The 20523-nt window shown below is 35.2% G+C and overlaps 1 protein-coding gene across 4 annotated transcripts in view; it reads left to right on the top strand.

The window, feature by feature from the left end:
- Nucleotides 1–20523, top strand: part of LOC145279686 (FERM, ARHGEF and pleckstrin domain-containing protein 2-like) — a 324554-nt gene that overhangs the window by 13888 nt on the left and 290143 nt on the right. For 2 of the 4 annotated variants that reach the window (XM_080130960.1, XM_080130962.1), the window contains exon 1: nt 10703–10981. The exons of the other annotated variants lie outside the window; for them this stretch is intronic. The gene's annotated coding sequence lies outside the window, so the exon portion shown is untranslated. Of the gene's footprint in view, nt 1–10702; nt 10982–20523 lie in introns of those variants that run through there. 4 annotated transcript variants of the gene reach the window in all.

A 20523-nucleotide genomic window follows, 5' to 3' on the forward strand; every position in this document is an offset into this window, starting at 1 on the left:
TTAATGCTTGCACAGAATTTTTTTTTTTTTTTTTGTGTGTGTGTCGTAATTTAGTGACTTCGCCGATACAAACTATAATTATTCAAACTTGTCACGGTGTGTTTAAAATAAAAGTACGACACGTAGTCTGATGTTTATTGATGCCAGGCACAAACGCAGCCATCGCGATATGATTGTACAGACGGGAAAAATCGGAATACTAAATAAAGTCAGTAAAATTAAAGTATTTCCGATTGCCAAGTAGTTTAAATTAAAGAACAATTGAATGGAATTTTTGTTTTTAAATATTGTTTAGTGACTACGATTTATTCTCTCTCTCAGGATTCTATAATTTAAGAAATATTTTTTTCAAAATATTTTGCGAAGATTATGTAAAACGATTGATTTTTTTTTTGTGCTTATTTAGTTTGACACTTATGGCAACAATTAAAAGTAAATAAGACACAAAAGTCTGTATGATGTATGTACCAGTCACGAAACGAAGATGAAATATTTTAAAAAATCACGTAATTTAATCAAGTAATTTTTTTTTATTAATCAAGAAAATCAAGTTTGACAACAAAGGGAATCGTAGTGTTTTCGTCCGCCATTATTCAATCTGATGAAATAAAAAAGAGGAAGACAACTTAAGTTGAAAGATGAAAACTTAGCCTTACGTTTAATGCAGTTTAGTAGAAAAATCACTAAAAATCGTAAATTTTGGTTTTCTTAGTTTGAAATAAAATACTTGATCATTCTACATAATTTTAGGAGTATAATATCTTATTTCTGTAAAGAGTACATACATCATACAGACTTTTCTGTATTTTATTTACCTTTTAATTGCCACCATAAGCGCCTAGTTTTTTTTTTTTTTTACTTGTGAAAAGGTTTTTGTCCGGCGTTTATCTCCATATATAATATTTTGATTGCAATAGTTCCCCTCTGGACCAAAGTACCGTAGGTTTGCAACAACAGATGTCAGATATAAATTTGTTATGTCCAGACTATTAGCCCTAACCCTAACCTCACTCTGCCCTCGTGGGGAGGCAAGTAAATAGGAACTACACAGGCGGCAAAAAAAAAGTCCGCACTTGTAATTTTTTAAAAAACTGCAAATTTAAGCTAAATTTAATGTAACTGTTTAAACAAACTATACCTCATTTGATTGGCCTTTTATTCTTCTATAATTTTACCTGTTCATATTTGACTTTTAATTGAAATATTCTAGTGTTCACGTCAATTTGAAAAACTAACTTCAAATTGTGGAGGCAAAAAGGAAGTCCGCACAACGGAAAATTGTTATTTAAATGTAATTTTAGGACATTAATGCAACACAAATACAGCAGGAACACAATGAACTAGTTAATATTTAGTAGAATAGCCCTTCTGCCATTTGATAGCCTGCAATCTTTTGGGAATTCCTTGAATTAGACTGCAGCAATACTCTGGTGAAAGGGCAACCCACTTTTCTTTAATTTTTGTCCAAAGTTCTTCCAACTTTGAAATTTTATCATTGTGTAGCTGTTGCGTGATGTAATGTCATACGCTTTCGATGGAATTGAGGTCTGGAGATTGTGCAAGCCAATCTAAACACGGAATATCATGCTCTTTCAGAACCTCTTGACATTGCCAGCTGTGTGAATGGGAGCATTATTCTGCATGAAGATGGGATTATCATCCAAATTCTGACCAAAGTAGGGTAGAAAATGCTAGTTAACATATTAGTGCACTTGGTCGAATTAATTTGACCTTACACGTGAACTATAGGCCCTGGACCATTGGTACTAATAATGCCCCACACTAAAACTGAACTTCCACCACCTTGCAGCATTGAAACTGAGCACATAGAATTAAATTTTTCGTCTTTCCTCCGATGGACGTACTGCCTACCATCACTGCCTAGCCTATTGAAAAAGCACTTCATTGCATCTGACGATGTCCAGACGGCGCCTTCTGTTCTTTAAAGAAATCATTGGCTTGCCTCTTGCAACATATCCTCGCAAATTAAATTCCTTTAATCTGTTCTTGACAGTAGAAAGAGAGCACTTTTTGACGAGTGTTGGATTTGGGGAGCCGTTTCAAATCTGTTTCTTAGGCTGCGGATCTTGATAGCATTTTTCTTAGGCTGCGGATCTTGATAGCATTTTTCTTAGGCTGCGGATCTTGATAGCATTTTTCTTAGGCTGCGGATCTTGATAGCATTTTTCTTAGGCTGCGGATCTTGATAGCATTTTTCTTAGGCTGCGGATCTTGATAGCATTTTTCTTAGGCTGCGGATCTTGATAGCATTTTTCTTAGGCTGCGGATCTTGATAGCATTTTTCTTAGGCTGCGGATCTTGATAGCATTTTTCTTAGGCTGCGGATCTTGATAGCATTTTTCTTAGGCTGCGGATCTTGATAGCATTTTTCTTAGGCTGCGGATCTTGATAGCATTTTTCTTAGGCTGCGGATCTTGATAGCATTTTTCTTAGGCTGCGGATCTTGATAGCATTTTTCTTAGGCTGCGGATCTTGATAGCATTTTTCTTAGGCTGCGGATCTTGATAGCATTTTTCTTAGGCTGCGGATCTTGATAGCATTTTCTTCCCTGTTAGAGGTTACTTCTAGTACGACCAGATTTAGGGGCATCACGAACACTTCCGGTGTTTTGGTGCTTTTTCACAGCCTTTCGTATCGTTTTCTCATCACATTTCTATCCATAGCCGATTTCCCGAAAGATGGAGATTAATGAGCTCCTGACGATCACTAAGAGAAAGTCGTGGCATATGGACTAAATGTTATGTTGTATAACCTGGAGCAAAAACAATTACGATTAGAGATGCTTTGTTTTGCTTATTGGTGGATATTTTAAACTGATTTAAGGGCGATAATTTAAGCTGTTTTTTTTTTTTTTTTTTTTTTTTTACATGGGCATCGCCACATTATCAAGGCCCAGAGGCCATTCAAGGATAAGGGTTAAAGAGTGTACAGTAGAAATTGGACAATATAGTAATCATTAGTAATGAAAATTTGGTAAATTTGATAACTTACATGGAACGGCTCATCAAGAACTTATTTACTTTAGACTTGAACACAACCATATTGTAGTCAGCCGGAAAGCAGGAAAACGGAAGTTCTAAGGCGTGCAGTTCTAAGAAAGAAGCTTTGTTCATGGAATCTACGTTTAGGTTTAGGCACAGATAAAGAGTGGGGGGAATTATTGATAGTGTTTACAGCTAGACGAGTGTTTCTTGTGAAAGTTTGGTGAGGGGGGGACCATAGATTGAAGCTCAGTCGAACACTTTCCATGAAAATAACAATACATCAGAGACAAACTCGCAACATCTCTTCTGTGAGATAGAGGTTGCAAGGAGGAGAAAAGGACATCTCCTACGAGGCTACAAAGTCTATTTTGAACTCTATCAAGGCAGGACAAGTCCTTTCTAGCAGCTCCTGCCCAGATGTGGCAACAGTATTCCATCCTTGGACGTACCTGGCTCTTATATAGATAGAGAATAGCATCAGCAGTGAGATATTTACCGGATCGATAGAAAGATCCCACCATTTTTCCAGCGGCCTCGGCAACAGATTTGTTCCATTTAAGATCAGGAGTAATGGTCAAGCCCAGAAGCTTGTCAAAACTTGAGGCCTCCTGAAGACGAGAGCCATTCATTTCAATTGATGCCAAATGTGGATTAGAATGTTGATGATGTAAAGAGAGAAGCTTGGTTTTAGATGCATTAAAAGTAACCAGCCACTCCTTTCCCCATTGTACTACGTGCTCAAGATCAGAGGAGAGAGAATTGGAGAGAACTTGGTCGTTTGCTGTCTTAGATGTGCTACCATAAATGGTAGTGTCATCAGCATAAATGTCTAAAAATGATGTAAGGATGTGGTTTGGAAGATCATTAATGTAGATCAGGAAAAGAGTTGGGCCCAGGATGGACCCCTGAGGGACACCGGCATTAATACTGTGAGTTTCTGATTTTTGCCCCTCAACTACTACTCTTATGAACCTATCAGAAAGAAATGATTTAATAATTGAGAAAACTTTTCCAGCTATACCATAGCTAGCGATCTTATGAAGTAAACCTTTATGCCATACCCTATCAAAGGCTTTAGATATGTCAAGAGCAATTGCCCTAGAAAGATTGCCACCGTCGAGAGATTTGCTAATCCTATGCGATATAACTGTAAGCACATCTGCTGTAGATCTAGCAGAACGGAAACCATATTGAGTTTCACTAAGAAGGTTATTTTTGTTGAGATGATTGATTACTTCTGTATTTAACACAGATTCTAGCAACTTACTCATGACGCACAGGAGACTTATTGGCCTGTACTGAGAGGGGGATGAGCGATCACCTGAATTCTTAAATACAGGGCATACTGATGAGATTTTCCAGGGAGATGGGAAACTATTCTCCTTAAGACAACGTTTAAACAGTTTTGTAAGTATGGGCGCTAGTTCAGGTTGAAGTTTTTTGAGTACTATAATTGGAATACCGTCAGGGCCAGTTGCTTTACTGGAATCAAGGTTTTTGATTAGCTTGGCAACATCACGTACAGATATACGTATATCACATAGCGTGTTTTCTGATACAGGAGGAAATATTGGGGGTTGGCGGCCTTGGTCGCAAAGGGTAGAATTAGCTGCAAAGTTCTTGACAAAGAGTTTGGCTTTGTCTGATGCTGACGAGATTACCTCAGGTCCATTGATAATAGTTGGGATGGAGCACACGCTTCTGTTCAGGATTCTGTTTGCTATTTGCCAAAGCTGGTGGGAACCAAGCCGCTGCTCAGCTACTTTGGACTTAACAGATTGAGCATACAACTCTCTTGCGTTCCTTATTACTTTCTTACAATGGTTGCTGGCAGTCCTGAAAACTGCTTTAGTCTCCATACATCTATTACGTTTGAAGCAGTGGAAAAAGTGATTTCTGTGCGCAATGGCAGCAGCACATTCTGGAGAGAACCATGGCTGGCTGTTAGGTTTTTGCTGAAACTTTTTAGAGGGTATGAAATGGTCAATACCTACAATTAACCATTCAGTCAGGTCTAATACTATAGAGGACACATCCTTTTTAAACATGGAATGCAGAGTTAGATCAGATATAAATGTACGGAAGCTATCCCAGTCAGCCTTGGTGTATCGATATACTGTACGATGGAGAGGTACGTCTGGGGACTTATTACATTTCATTTTTATCTTAATTGATACAACAGAGTGGTCGGAAGATCCAAGAGGCGACAGAACAGAAACTGAACATAGTTCAGGGCAAGTTGTGAGAAAAAGGTCTAGTAGGCTCGCATACTGGCCGTCATTGTCGGGCACACGGGTGGGTTCCTGAACAATCTGAGTGAGGTCATAGGCAATGGAGAAATCATGACAGAACCTCCCCTCATCATCGGTCTTGTTTGAGTGGATCAACCATTCGACGTTGTGAACATTGAAGTCTCCACATACGTGAATGTTAGCTGAAGGATAAGCAGATATGACTTGGTCAATTTTCTCAGATATGCTTTGAAAGATAGTAACTCCGCTGTTGTGGGGGCGATAGAGAGTAAATATAAATGCAGTAGTGTGAGCTAAAGCAACCCGGAAGCACATATAGGGTAAGTTAGGATCTTCCCTGGAGATGTCCCTACCACATGGAAAGCTGTCTTTAATATAGGCACATATTCCATGCCCATGGCGATCTTGGGGGTCAGATTTAGAAGTTAAGTTAGAGTATCCTGTAATTGCAAACTCTTCTTGGGAAATAGCCTGTCCAATGCCAGTTTCACTTAAAAATAAAAGGTCTGGTTTAGTCTCCTGTAATTGGGTTTCAACCTCTGGAAGGTTAGAACGAAGACCCCTGATGTTGGAGAAGGAGACATGGTAGTAGGGGTCTACGTTGGAAGTTGGAGAACCGGGTTTAATCGTGTATTTTTTCTTGAAACTTGTCATGATGAAATTTTGGAATTTGTGGACTAGGTCGTCAGATTTACTTAGAGCAGGACAGAGAGGGGAAATTAAGAGAGAAAAAGAAACGAAGAATTTTTTTTTTTTTTTTGTAGCTAATAAGGTAAAGCCGTAACAATTACCCACTAGTATGGCATCAAGAGGCCCCACCAGAAGCTACTGCATGGTCCAGATTCCATTCACCAAATGGCAATACAGCAGCCCCAGTACTTTGCACCTGCTGATAGGACAGCCTCCTTAGTGGTTAATCCAAGGTTCGGGTCCCTGACTATCAGGCGGATAACGTCAGCCCAGACAAAACGTTTACCTCCAGCACCCTTACTAGTGACATGGCTACAAGGATAGACATAGAAACAGAAAATTTCCACAAACTCTGCCAACTGTTCGTGCAAAATACTGCCAACCTAGAAAACAGCTTTTTCTTCTCCCTTTGTCAGAAAATTCACTCATTAAAAAATGAGGACTGAGGGACAAATAAGAAGAAGCGAGAGTAACAGGAGCTGCTGATAACGCATCCACAATGCGTTTTCTACTCTCCATTAAAAAATTTTTCTACTCTCCATTAAAAAATTTTTTTTTTGGTTTTAAGCGAATTTGTTGCTGCGGACTTTCTTTTTGCCTCCTCATTTTAGTGTTCACATCAATTTTAAAAATGTATTTCAATTAAAAGTCAAATATGAACCGGTAAAATTATAGAGAAATAAAAGGCGAATCAAATGAGGTATAGGTTATTTAAACAGATTAAATTTAGCTTAAATTTGCAGTTTGTGAAAAAATTACAAGTGCGGACTTTCTTTTTGCTGGTATTGCATGAGAAACCTTTTCGATCACCGATTCTCATGGCGATAGATCCTTTCTCAGGCGTCGAACGTTTAAATTCGTCGGCCTCACATTCTCAGGCGATATGGAGTGCAATGAGTACATGGTATGCTGCAAAGAAAATAGGCTTCCCTTACCGGGCTAGAAAAGTTTTCGTTTTTACCAGCATCACCATTCACCCCCTGCATGGAGTATTGTTGCCGTATCTGGGCTGGTGTGCATCGACCTCTTGAAGAGAGTGCAAAAAAAAAAACCTCCCCCAACGAATTTCTAATCTAATGTTACGTATTATCTGTTAAGCTCTTGTCGCATCGCCGTAATGTTTCATTCATTAATTTCTTTTTCAATACTTCAACGGAATGTGGTCGGATGAACTTGTTGCGCTCGTATCTTTACAACGTATATACTTTTGACTAACAGCAAATTCCCACCTCTTCACTATAGAGGTCTCCAGATTCTGTAACATAACCCACGTCAATAGCTTCTTTTCTCGAACCGCTTACTAACTTGCAGAGCAGAAAGGTAAATCTATTATGTTCCACTCGGGTGCCCCCTATAAACCTGGCTCCAATCACAGTAACTCCTTACGCTATATCTTGTTTGAGGTATTTTTCTCAACTCAACACTTTATTGCTGCGAGAGACTGAAACAGACTGACGTATTTGTTGTCGCTAACTCTATTTAAAAGAAATGATTACCTAAATCAAGATTTATTTTCAACTCGCTAACTCATGGTACTTACATGGCGTTTCTCGGGAATCATTTTACTTTTATTTTTATTTTTATAAACCCCCCTTTTTAATTATGCCGTTTTTTTTTTTTAATATTTTTTTTTTTTTTGCCAAATATTTTAATAGGGTTCTAAAAGAAATATACTTATTATGATATTATATCTATCTCTACTTATATATAAAATATACTTTGTGTGTGGGTTCATTCTTTATGAACTCTGAAACGGCTAGGCCGATTTTTTAAAGATATCATACAAATGTTCTTTGTGTCTGGCAATGTTCTTAAATAGGTTTTGTATCTGAATGCTTCCGATAAGTATAAAAAATCGATAATCGAAAAAATCCGATTAAAGAAGTTAACCCCCTCATACAGCCTAACATCACAAGTGCATTTTTAGAAGTGCTATCATCGTAGGAGCAGGAGGGCCTGGCGTATAAAATCAGCAATAGATTCTTTGATAAGATAGGGGCGCGTTTGAAATGAATGTTTCTGTTTGGAGCACAATTGAACCATGATACTTAATTTTTGCACTTTAAACTTTAATTAAAGTCATTATATAAAAGTAATTTTATAAAATCAACTGTAGGTTCTCTACAGTGCAATGTAGTACCAAGCCACTGTGTGAAGCTTTCTCTCAGTGCATCGTAGTGGGTCCACGACAAAAGCAGGCAATCGGTCGATTTGATTGAAAAACTGGGTAATTTCTATCGATTTCGATGGCAATGAAAGTATTGGGTGTTCTATAACATTCGTTGATTTTGAATCAATCGCGGGTAACGTCGGGTCTCCCTAGTGGTAAAACTATAATGTTTCAAATTTTTTTAAAATAAAATTAGCCTCCAAAGCTTTTTAAAATTAGTTTCTAATCGACAGTTTAAATGCCTCCAAATTCCTTTCAAATTTTGAAAAGTGACGAAGTAATTCATTTTTAAACTATTAACAACAAATTAAGTTGGCTGATTTGTTTGAACGAAACGCGAATACATTGTGGTGAATTTAATTTCGTCATTAGTTTTTTTTCTTTTTTTCTTTTCCCCTTTTTGTTTTTTTTTCGTTTTTTTCTTTTTTCATTTTTTTCTTTTTTCGTTTTTTCTTCCAAAAGTGGTTGTACAATTTATCAATGTACTTCTTTGAAGACTTATCGGTTATTTATTTTATTTTTAATACAGAAACACAAATTTATCTTAGACTAGCATTTCACCTGGCGTGGCCCGGTCGTAAAATATGCTTTGAAAAGTTATATATGAGTGCAATCAGTTAGAATCGAAACCAAAACATTTAGGTCTCTAGCGGCATTCGCTACCCTATGACTTAAGGGCACATGCATAATAAAACTTTAAAAATTAACGTCATTGAATGTAGATTGTGCTTACTCAAAGGATGCACATTAAGTCGACTTAGAACTGCCCAGTTCCAATTTTTTAATTTTGATCCATTAGCAGCTATTTTTTCCGGCTAAAAACCAAATCTGATTTGTTCTACAAGTCCGAATCTTTATACCAAGTTTCAAGTCTGTAAACCCAAAATTGACAGAGTAGTTTGGTAGAGACTGTTCCACACACAGACGCACCCACAAGGTCACTTATATGAGAGAGAGAGAGAGAGAGAGAGAGAGAGAGAGAGAGAGAGAGAGAGAGAGAGAGAGAGAGAGAGAGAGAGATCACTATTTTAGAAAAAATAGGAAAATAATCATGGACAAAACATTTTTTATGCTAATATTTTTACTCTCAATTTTATTCGGATTTTAAACAGAAAAAAAAGGGTAAAATTCAGTATCTTGTAACTTTAATGCAGAAATATATATTTAACTTGTTTACTTCAAATTTTTATTCCTAGTTCTAGGAGAATAGGTTTGTTTCCTGAACACTACCTTTAAATATTTTCAATATTTCCTTATTTATTTTGAATTCTTAAACCGGTCTTAATCGTGAACAAATGTGATTCTTAATTCTTTAATGCAATGGCTATCCAAGCCATTTATTAATTTACATTGTTATTTATTGTTACACAATCCTCGTTTTACAAAATTTACCTTTTATATGAACAATATAGTAATTACTTTCACTTTCACAATTTGCTTTCTGCTGTGATTAATGCTTTTTAATGTTAGGAGTAGTGAAAAGGAATACCCTTGCTAACATAAAAATACGTAAATATGTCTTTTTGTACCTTCGAAAAATATTTACATTGCTAATATTGTGTTTTTGAGATAATCTGAGATTCATCAACTTCGATATATATTTCAAAATTTGATCTCACAAAAACGTAATAATCTACTCGTAGGTTGACCTCTCTCGTGGAACGAAATAACGATTTCCACCCAGCGAAAATTAATTACTATTTATTAGAATACAGTCCTTTGGAACCGGTAAATGTAAACAAAGAATGCTTTCCTCTTGTTTACTGAGATGGCCTAGTGGTGAAACGTTGACTACTATAATAGTGGTCGGGTTTGGAATTTCTGGTTGAAAAATCCGTAACGTCTAGCCATGCATACAGGCTAATTACACGCCACATCGTCACTATCAAAATCGTAGTGTTCGTTCTTACCTGGCCTATGCTGAAAGCCCTACTCTTGGATAAGAATGACGTAAGGTTCTGTTCTATTTTAAGATATTATCCTCCAAGGTATTACCTCCTCTTGAAGAGGAGATTAGTTTATCGTTGGTTGCCTGTGCCAACGGGTTCGCTCACGGCAAATTTTTAACCCATTCAGAGTGCATCCTATTTGCGCTCTGACACCCAAAGTTAAACTGGTTTCAGGACGGCTGTGTATATCTGCTTCAACCTTAACCCGTACATTTCAAATATGTTTAGGTTTCGTGCGATTTTTTTTTTCTGGGCATTTTCATCATCAAATAAAGTTTTATGACGCAGGAGATGAACCCCCTTAACTTCATCGGCAGTTAAGTTAAAGGGACTCTTACAATGTTTGTTTGCATGTGGGCCGAAGAGAGGGTGGAGAAAAAGAAAACGGGGCCTAATTAAGTTGATTATAAATATTTAAGGAGCCAGTACGACTACTACTAGCAGTTTATTTTAAAGATAACTTTCGCTTTATATTATTCGTCATAACTTTCTAGGTAACTCTTCTTTATTCTCTCTCTCCTGTTCATCTCTTACCGTCCAGTAAATCCATTAAAAGTGTTACATAGTTAAAGTACTTAAAAAAAAAAGAAGAAACTATCGCTATGTGATGTCTTCCTTTCCTTATGCTGCTGCTGCTCACTTACTGCAATTCATGATGATGATGATGATGATGTTTAGTGCTCCCACTACTGACTAGCTTTGTTGTAATAGAATAAGTCCATCATATTCAGAATCGTCACATTTATCTACTCTTATTATACTGTTTCTTTTTATTATTTTCTTTTTTTTTCTGTGAAATATTCTTCGTGCTTCTTTTGTTCATTTTGTAACAAAAAACTATTTTACTATTTTGTCACTTACACACGGTTACTTTAACGAGTGGAAAAATAAGCCCAGTCAAAACAGATTAATGTGGTAAGTCAAGCCTGGATTATTATTCGTGTAAAATAATCTCTTGCTATGAATTCAACTCTTCTGTTTTTTCCTTTTTTTTTTTCTTTATTTATCTCCTATGGTTTTAAAATTTTATTTTTGTCCATAGTTTTATTTTCTTTAGTTCTTGATTATTTTTTAAAAATTATTTATTTACATAGTGGCGCTACCGAAACATGTTTGTATTTTAGAAACACAAATGAACCTTGATAAGCAATTTTAGCTGATAAACTTTCATTCTAGCCAGAAATGTCTTCCTATTCACCAATTTAAAGCTTTCAAAAATATTTTCCTATATCGAAAGGGCATAAAGTAAACACCGGACATTTTCTTCCATATATGAAAAAAAAAAAAAAAAAGTAGTCATCAGTGATTTCTCTAGATTATGCGAAATTCGAAAGTGATTTTGAAGCCTTTAAACTGCCAATGCGAAAGTAATATCTAGCGAGAATAAAATTAATATAGGCGACAAAGTAATGTATTATGCTTTGTTTTGGCTCCTAACCCCCCCCTCCCCCCCAAAAAGGAAGGATTTTCCACCTTGCCAATGAACCCAAAAATGGTTTTGTTGACCGTAAATTTACTTTAAAATCTTTCCAACGTATAAATTAACAAAAAATTATTTGATAATTTGGGGAAAAATATTAAATCTCAAGTTTTCAGCTTTAGTGATTAAATTTCTAATAAATGGATTGTGTTTTTGTTTTGAAAAAGTAGTCTTAATATTAAGGATTGTAAAACGAAAACAAAGCTGAAACTGCTACTAAGAAGGGAGGGACCATTCTCTACTACATAAACCATACAGTGTTACGCAGTCGCCATCGATGACGACGGCCCTATGGAAATTAAAGTGATACCTTTTTTTTCTTTTTAAGTAATTGATTTGTAAAAAGACCAAAAAATATATATATTTTTTTTAACAAAACAAAGAAACACGCCTGTATAGATGTTTCTAATTTTATTGATGTCTTTTTTTTTCTGATTTGCGTTTTTTTAATAACAACGTTGTCGTTTACGTCTGAAGTTTGAGTGTTTATTTTTTTTATTTTGGATCTGATGGCAAGGAATTGTCCTCTTCCCTCTTATCTTTTTGCCTATCTACCCCCCCCCCCCTCTTTCCTCTTCCATCTGCTTCTATCATGTTACTCTTTTGGCCCTCATGCAATCAAAATGGCTGCCTATTAAAAAGTATACTTTTTTTTACTAAAGCGATTTTATATTATTTTTTGTCTTTTTTTCTTCAATTGTTCTGCTATCAATTTAATTAAGTGTTCTTTTTAAAGGTATTATGATCTACCGACGTTCATGATAACAAACATCGTGTAAGTATTATGATCTACCGACGAAAACATTGTGTAAAGAAAGAAGAAATATATTTCCTTATGTAGTATTATTATTTTTAAAGTTGAAATTGCATTTTCTCCTTAAAAGTTCTAATCGTTAGAATTGGACCACAAAGAATGTCCTTTTTTAAATGTTCGTTTAATGATTCAATTTCCTTTTTCTTTTATTTCCAATTTGACTCGCAAATTTATTTTTTGTGGCTCGACGAAAGGGTTAAATGATGCAATGTGGGCTTAGTTTAATTTATTTATTCCCTGAAAGGGTTTTCCCTGCAAAAAGCTCTTCCTTAACGTGACCCAAAATGGCCCATCTTCTCAGTCGCTTGGTTAGTTTTATTTACACATTTTCTATTCTTTGGGTGTGTGTGTGTGTGTGTGTGTGTCCGCACATCAAGGTATGTTTTGTTGCGAACGTGCCTCCACACTGCCTATTTTTTTCGGGTAGGATGGGAGGTTGGGGCAACCAGAAGAGGCACTCGGTACTCCTGGGTGGGTCAGAACAGAGAGAAGAGGTGGGGCATGGGGCACTAGTCAGGTCAGCAGTAGGGTTCCTCCTGACTACAAAAGAGATTAGTAACTTCGTTTTCTTCGTACGTGAACTTTTTCTAGTAATCATTTTGCACATTTGCTTTCTTTTTTACATTGAAAAAGGAAAAAAGCTGGGTGTGTGTCTAGGAACGGCAGTCATAAATTGTTTTACGTTGGCCGTGATCTAGGTCTTGGCCCCGAATTCCGCAGTAGCAGCGAAGAAGGGGTAATTTTTCAACAGTAACAACAACCATCAACACTACTACTACTACTACAACAATACATGTATCTCATCATCTGTATTAAAATTTGACGATATCACATGTTAAACAGTAATCATATAATAGTAATACTGTTGCGCATTGTTTCTCTATCGCTTAAAAGAAAAAAGAAAGAAAAAAAAGTAGACGGACCGAAGAAGCAAGTGACGCTTACGCTTGCTTCTTCGGTCTGTCTACCCCCCCCCCCCTTTTTTTTTTCTTAGAAATTTCCTGTTAGGCTCAATGGACAATGCCCTCGCCAAGAGTCTATAATGGAGCAAGGATTGCACAGTCTGCAACCACACTTTTCTTGAACAGGCCTTGCTTGAGCAATGTGAATGAAGTTCAGGACGGCTGGATACAGGATATAGGAAAACTAGTGTTATTTCGAAATATTCTTCCTAGACAAATTGCACAACCAAAGCTTGAAAGTCTAGTTTACCCTATTATTTAATCCATAGCTTGAAGGATGATATGAATTTTTCCTAAAGTGATGTATTAGCCCTGGCAGAACTCGAATGCGTTAATTTCCTGTGCCGGGCTCTTTCAGTTTTATATTTGAAGACATTTAAATTATTTTGTTAACTTATTCTCATTACTAGTTTATACTCTTAATATTAATGAATAAATAAATAATCTTAAGATTAGACAAAAGTAAATATTTCTTACAGGTCGTGGAGGAAAAAAAAGATGGTCAGAGATGAACATGCGAATCTGATAAGAGGTGGGGGGTAATATATTTCCCTTTTCTTTTTTTAATATAATTATTTATTTTTCATTTCTTTCTTCTTACTTAACCCAGGTTATTCTTTCTCTCGTAGTAGTTAAGTAGCTGTTGTTTTGATTTGGCAGATAATTTGTTGCGCACTGTTGCATTGTTTGTTGAGAAGTCGAGTAGTATAATAAGTACTAGTTGTTTTCCTGTGATTAATAACAATAATTCAAAATAGCAAGCATCGATTGGATTACATGAATAAACATGTACTCCATCTTAATTACGACCTAAATGATGATAATAGGAATTAAAACCGTACACAGGAAGACGTCGTAAATCGACGACACCTAGACCCCTCCCTCCCCCTTCTACGCCAAGTATTTTTATTACCGACTAGCGGGGTAGGAGGCGTCCGTCCTTGCCCGGTCGTAAATACACTTTAATATATTTTAATTCATGCAAATTTCGTATTTATTATTAGAGTCAATTCTCTATTTAATACTGATTTTAAAAGTTAAAAAAAAAAAATTTAAAAGACAACAATAAAACTTGAGTGCCATCAGTTAGAATCAAAACCAAAGCACTTAGCACTCCAGCTACGTCTCCTGCCGTTTGAGCTATCGACAGATAGATAAGATTTAAAATTAAATCACTTCAAGCTATGAATGAATTTGCGCATGCGCAAAAGTGATAGAAATATGTTGACAAGTTGAAATGAATAGTTTGCATTTCAACTTGCTGACATATTTCTATATACGTTATTTATCCAAACTAAGATTTTACTAGTTATAAACCGCTCTTGGTGTCTGATTACTATTTCCTGTTAATTTCAGTGTTATGTGACCAATAGTTTAATAGTTTATTTTCACATGCACATAATTCTATTGTTTTATTTATATAGATTTAAAAAAAAAAAAAATTCTTCAGACTATTAAGCATTAAACCTTTATATAACTGTTTTTTACAGAATTAGAACCGAACTAAACCGAAAACTTAATTTAGGTTAATGTGAGAAAACATTTTTTTTTTTTAATTTACCTGGGCGTGGGATCTTTTCTGACGTCTAATTTACATGGCAAACAGACCTTCCCCTCCATTTAAAGGTTAAACATTAAACTTTTGATTTAAGCATGTATATTTAAAAGAAATAATGTATAATCGATAGAAGTTTTAGCAAAAGCCCAACAGCCAGCCGTGATTTACTCCAGAATGTGCCACTGCTATTGCGCACAGAAATCGCTTTTTCCGTTGCTTCCAACGTTAATAGATGTTATTAAACTAAAGCCACCTTTAGAACTGCCAGCAACCATTGTAAAAGAGTAATAAAGAATGCAAGAGATTCATATGCTCAATACATCAATTCGAAAGTAGCCGAGCAGCGGCTTAGTTCGTACAAGTTTTGGTGAATAACAAACAGGGTCCTGAAGAGAAACGTGTTCTCTATCCCTACCATCATCAATAGACTTGAGGTAATTTCGTCAGCATCTGACAAAGCAAAACTATTTACCAAGAACGTTGCAGCAAATTTTACGCTTTGCAGTCTTTTCTCCTGTGATTGAAAACACACTATGCGACATACAAATATCTTTACATGATGTTGCCAAGCTTATCAAAAGCCTTGATTCCAGTAAGGCAACTGGTCACAATGGCATCCCAGTCATAGTGCTCAAAAAGCTTCAACCGGAACTAGCTCCCATACTTACAAAGCTGTCTAAACATTGTGCTAAAAAGAAATGCTTCCAAACACCTCGGAAAACTTCATCAGCCTTCCCCATATTTAAAAGTTCTGGAGATCGTTCATATTTCTCTCAGTACAGATCCATTGGTCTCCTGTGCGTCATGAGTAAGTAGCTGGATCTGTGTGATAAACAGAAGTGGTCAACCACCTTAGCAAAATAACCTGCTCAGTGACATGCAATATGGTTTCCGTTCTGTGAGATCTACTGCTGATGTACTAACTGTAATATCACACAGGATTAGTGAATCTCTCAACAGAGGCTTTGTTGTTAGAGCATTAGTTCTTGACATATAAAAGGCTTTTGATAGTGTGGCATAAAGGTCTGCTTCAAAAGATCACCAGCTATGGAGTAGCTGGAAATGTCCTCTCAATTATTAAATTCTTTCTCTCTGATAGGCTTATAAGAGTAGTCATTGATGGGCAGAAATCAGAAACTTATAGTATTAACGCTGACGTCCTTCAAAGTTGTATCCTGGATCCAATTCTCTTTTTGATCTCCAATGATCTCACAAATCACATTCATAGATAATTCGTAGACATTTATGCAGATGACACCACAATCTATGGCAACACTTCAAAGGACAGCAATGATCAAGATCTTTCTGATTCTCTCTATTCTGATCTTGAGAATGTGGTACAATGGGGAAAAAGGTGGATAGTTAATTTTAATGTATCAAAAACCAAGCTTCTCTCCTTTCATCATAATTGCTCTCACTCCCATCGTGCACCAATTGAAATGAATAGCTCTCGTCTTGGGGAAGCTCCAAGCCTTGACAAGCTTTTGGAACTGACCTTCACTCTTGATCTGAAATGGAACACATACATCAAATCTGTTGCTAAGATTGCTGGAAAAATCTAGTAGGTATTTCACTACTGATGAAATCCTTTATTTGTATAAGAGTCAGTTGCGCCCCAAAATGGAGTACAGTTGACATATCTGGGCAGGAACTGCACAGCACGCCTTATCCAGCCTTGATAGAGTTCAAAACTGGCTTTGAAACCTAGTAGGTGATGCCCTTTTCTCTTCCTTGCAACTTCTTTCCCACAGAAGAGACGTTGTGAGTCTGTCCCTGCTTTATCATTATTTTCATGGTAAGTGCTCAACTGAACTCTTATATATGGTTCCCCCTTTGCCAAACTTTCACAAAAAAACACTCGACTATCTACAACCACTGTATGCGATTTCCCCACTCTTTAACTGCACCTAAATCTAAACACAGATTCTATGAACAAAGCTTCTTTCCCAGAAATGTCTGCCTGTGGAACACTGCTCCACTAGCCTGCTTCCCAATTGAATACAACATGGTAGCTTTCAAATCCAATGTAAACAAGTTCTTGCTGAGCTGTCCCCATAAATAATCAAATTCTACCCAGTTTACACCATTAACGATTACTACACTACCACTTTATATTCATTAACTTTTATCCTCAAGTGACCTTCAGGCCTCGATAAGTGGTGAAAAGGTTAAGAAAAAAAATTTCATTTTAGAAGAGGGAGTTACATTGTACATGTTGTTTCTTTGTGATTTGAGAAAATACTTGTTCGTATCAATTCTCTACACTTAGCTGCATGTGAGCGCAAGCAATTTATTATGGCTAACGTATAGATATTTTATAAACTTGCGTTTTACTTACAAACAATAACAAAAGAAGACATTCGTTCAATTATATTTTTGCAGTACTATTAGTAACGTGTAGCAATATACTAATGTTATTTTGTGAAAGTAACCCTCCACCATGGCTATCCTTTACCCCCACCCCACCCCGATTCTTCCTCAACCAAAGAAGCCATTAATTCACCGGTAATTAAACTAAAAATACCTTTATAATAGTGTAATCAGATTATTAGTAACCATCGTCAGTAATGTTTAGTCATTTTAATAGTAGCACTAAGTTTTCAGTAAATTGATGTTCTCTCTCTCCCTCTTTCTCTCTTACATTCTCAGATATAATCTAGTTCACCGGTCAAAAAGATTGTCTAGAAATATATTATACACACAATTGTATTTCTGATTTTTAATATATATCTATAAAAGTGAAATTGTGTGTGTGTCTGTGTGTGTACATTTCGCTACGCAATAACTCTGTCAATTTTTAGTCCACAGGCTCGAAATTTGATATACAGGGTACTGAGATTTGGGAAAATCGATGTGATCAGTTTTTGGCCAGAAAGTTGGCGATTAAGGGGTCAAAGTTCAACGACTTGACCTTTGAGAACTCTACTAAATTCCTCCAACAATTTTGAATCTACACACTTGAAATTTTAGATATAGGTTCCTTGATATGGATCTAACTTAATAACTTGATTTGAGCCCAAAACAATAAATTTTAAGGGATCATAATAGGGGTAAAAAAAATTGACCGCTTTTTTTTTTTTTTTTTTTTGCTCAACATACACCTCCAAATACCCGGGCAACGCCGGGCGCCCATGTTAGTATGTGTATATATATATATATATATATATATATATATATATATATATATATATATAAAAATTTTTTAATAGCAAATTTTCAATTTGTAATATTCATTTATAGGTAAAGTTATAAACCATAAAAAGATTTTTTTTTTTCACTAACGTTCTGCGTTAAGTGAAAAGGTGTCCGTAGAACACGATTATTAATCATTATTATCGCTAAAATACGTTTAAAATTTTAAAATTATCACTTTGAGTTTTCCTACAATCAACATTCCCCTGGCTTTTTATCCGTTGTTTATTTTTTTCATTTTTTCTTTCAAATATTGTTTGATAATATATATTTTTCACCAGTGTAGACACTTGCACATATAACTCTTTTTTATATAAACATATGATATTGAATATGGTGTTGTAACCACTACATTGCTTAAAATGTAAAACTTTATATAACTAGATGAATATTCGGAACAAGTAAAAAAAAAAACAGATAAATATTTTTTTTTTGCTTTTTGACAAGGAAGCAAATGTTATAGTTTTGATGCTATACTTAGTCTATACTGTCGTCGGTCACTGAAGAAGTTCTATAGACAAAAGCTAATTTTATTCCAAACCAGAGTGCCCCCGTTTAGGGAGCTGTATTTTCCCTGCATCAAAAATTGGCCTTGTTTCTAACTTTGCCCTCGTGGGAAGGCAAGTAAATTGGAACAGAGGTTAGCTTAACAGATTCATAAATTTCTTTTCTCTTTTTTTTTTTTAAGCGATTTTATTTTTCTCATTAAATTTACAAATTACTCTTAATTTATGTGGGTCAATTTTTTCCTTTCTTTTTTTTTAAATTTGTTTTTCCTTTTTCCTTTCACTGTTCAACAATTGTGTTAAAAAATTTTTTTGTGAATCATCCCTATAAAAATTGTTACTCCTTGTGTGTCTATGTAATTTATAAATATTCTAATTTGCTACTTGATAATTTATTGAAATATAAATACTATAGCGGACCACAAATACTTAACAATATTCTATTTAAGAAAATAAATTATGAACAATGCATTTTGCCTTATTTATAAACAAGTCAGACATTTTAATCTATTGTAAATAGTTACGAAAAAATGAATGACTTCGTTACTCTTTGTTAAAAGGATTTGGAAACATTTAAATCATAAATTTATAATTTAGTTAAAAAATGCTATAATGCCCAAACGATACCATAATTAAATGTAACTTTCAAAATCGTATTAAAAATTAATTTGGTTAAAATAAACAATAAAAAAAGCAGTTAAAAAAAAGACTCTGGCAATGCCAGCTAAGTACAGCTGGTTAATAAAATAATAAAAAAAACCCTAATATTTTTCATGACCCAAACATATAATCAACCACTTATGCACTACGACTAAACTCGAATTTTAAAATATATTCTTTTTTGAGAAAAGGTGTAAAAACACTTCAATTAATATAAACTAGCAAGACCCATGTTCTGACGTTGCCTGAGAAAACTAAGACTCACAATCCTTAAAAGTAGAATTGACTGGAAAAGAAGGAACCACTCTTTCCATCCAAAAGCATTTATCGACAACATAAACCATATTTGTTAATAGAACTGTGTGTAATAGTAAAATGAAAACAATCATTGAATAATAATAATAAAAAAACAGCAACAAATGAATTTGTTTTGTAAATCAATCTGAAAATTAGTTAACTTTTGGATATAACTTGTATAGATATGACTAAGTATATTAGATGCAGTTGCCCCTGCTGCCATCATACTTTCTAAAGATTCATTCTTGGCACTCAATCTAACAGATTAGGGGCTGTCATGGCAGTTCTAGATCCTTTTCTTTCAGGATAAGGTATGGTCCGGCTCTGTAATAACGGGTGCATCCTCCAAGGCATTGCCTTCTCTCTTAAAGGTTGATTTATTGCTGATTGTCTGAAGTGCCCGCTGGATCTGTTCATGGCTATTTTGCACAGCCAGAGTACATCTTGGGGAACCCTGGCTTATCCCTTTCCTTTCGCTTTTGTGCCACATCTTCCTCAGTGAGAAAGAAAGTAAATCAAATTGTGAATGGGAAGGTTGCCTTTTAATTTGTAAATGCAACAAATGGCTCAACATTATAGACATGTATTCATCAAAATTTTGACATTCCTTCTGCTACATCTGACTTATCTATCAAAATTGAAATTACTTTACATTTTCTATTGTTAAAAAAAACAAACAAACTTTAAAAACTAAAATTCAACAAAGAAGCGACTCTCTTCCTAAAAGTTTTCAACAGCCACATTGCTAATAAAATTCTCCTGAAGAAATATTTAAGAATCTTTGAATAAATTATTAGAGACAATTTTAGTTTATCAGTACAGTGTTTATATAAACATTCAAAATGGCGACCAAAGGTCAATAATTGAATAATTTTCTTGAAAAAAAAAATTTTTATAAACATTTGTTTTTTATTTTTTTTTCCTTTGTATTGAACAAAGTTTAAGATCTCATGCTATTTTTGACATTACAAAAAAGGTTTTACTGTTT

Source organism: Euprymna scolopes, chromosome 7 (assembly GCF_053919585.1).
Source record: "Euprymna scolopes isolate OS-2025 chromosome 7, ASM5391958v1, whole genome shotgun sequence".
In the NCBI taxonomy this organism is placed as follows: Eukaryota; Metazoa; Mollusca; class Cephalopoda; order Sepiida; family Sepiolidae; genus Euprymna; species Euprymna scolopes.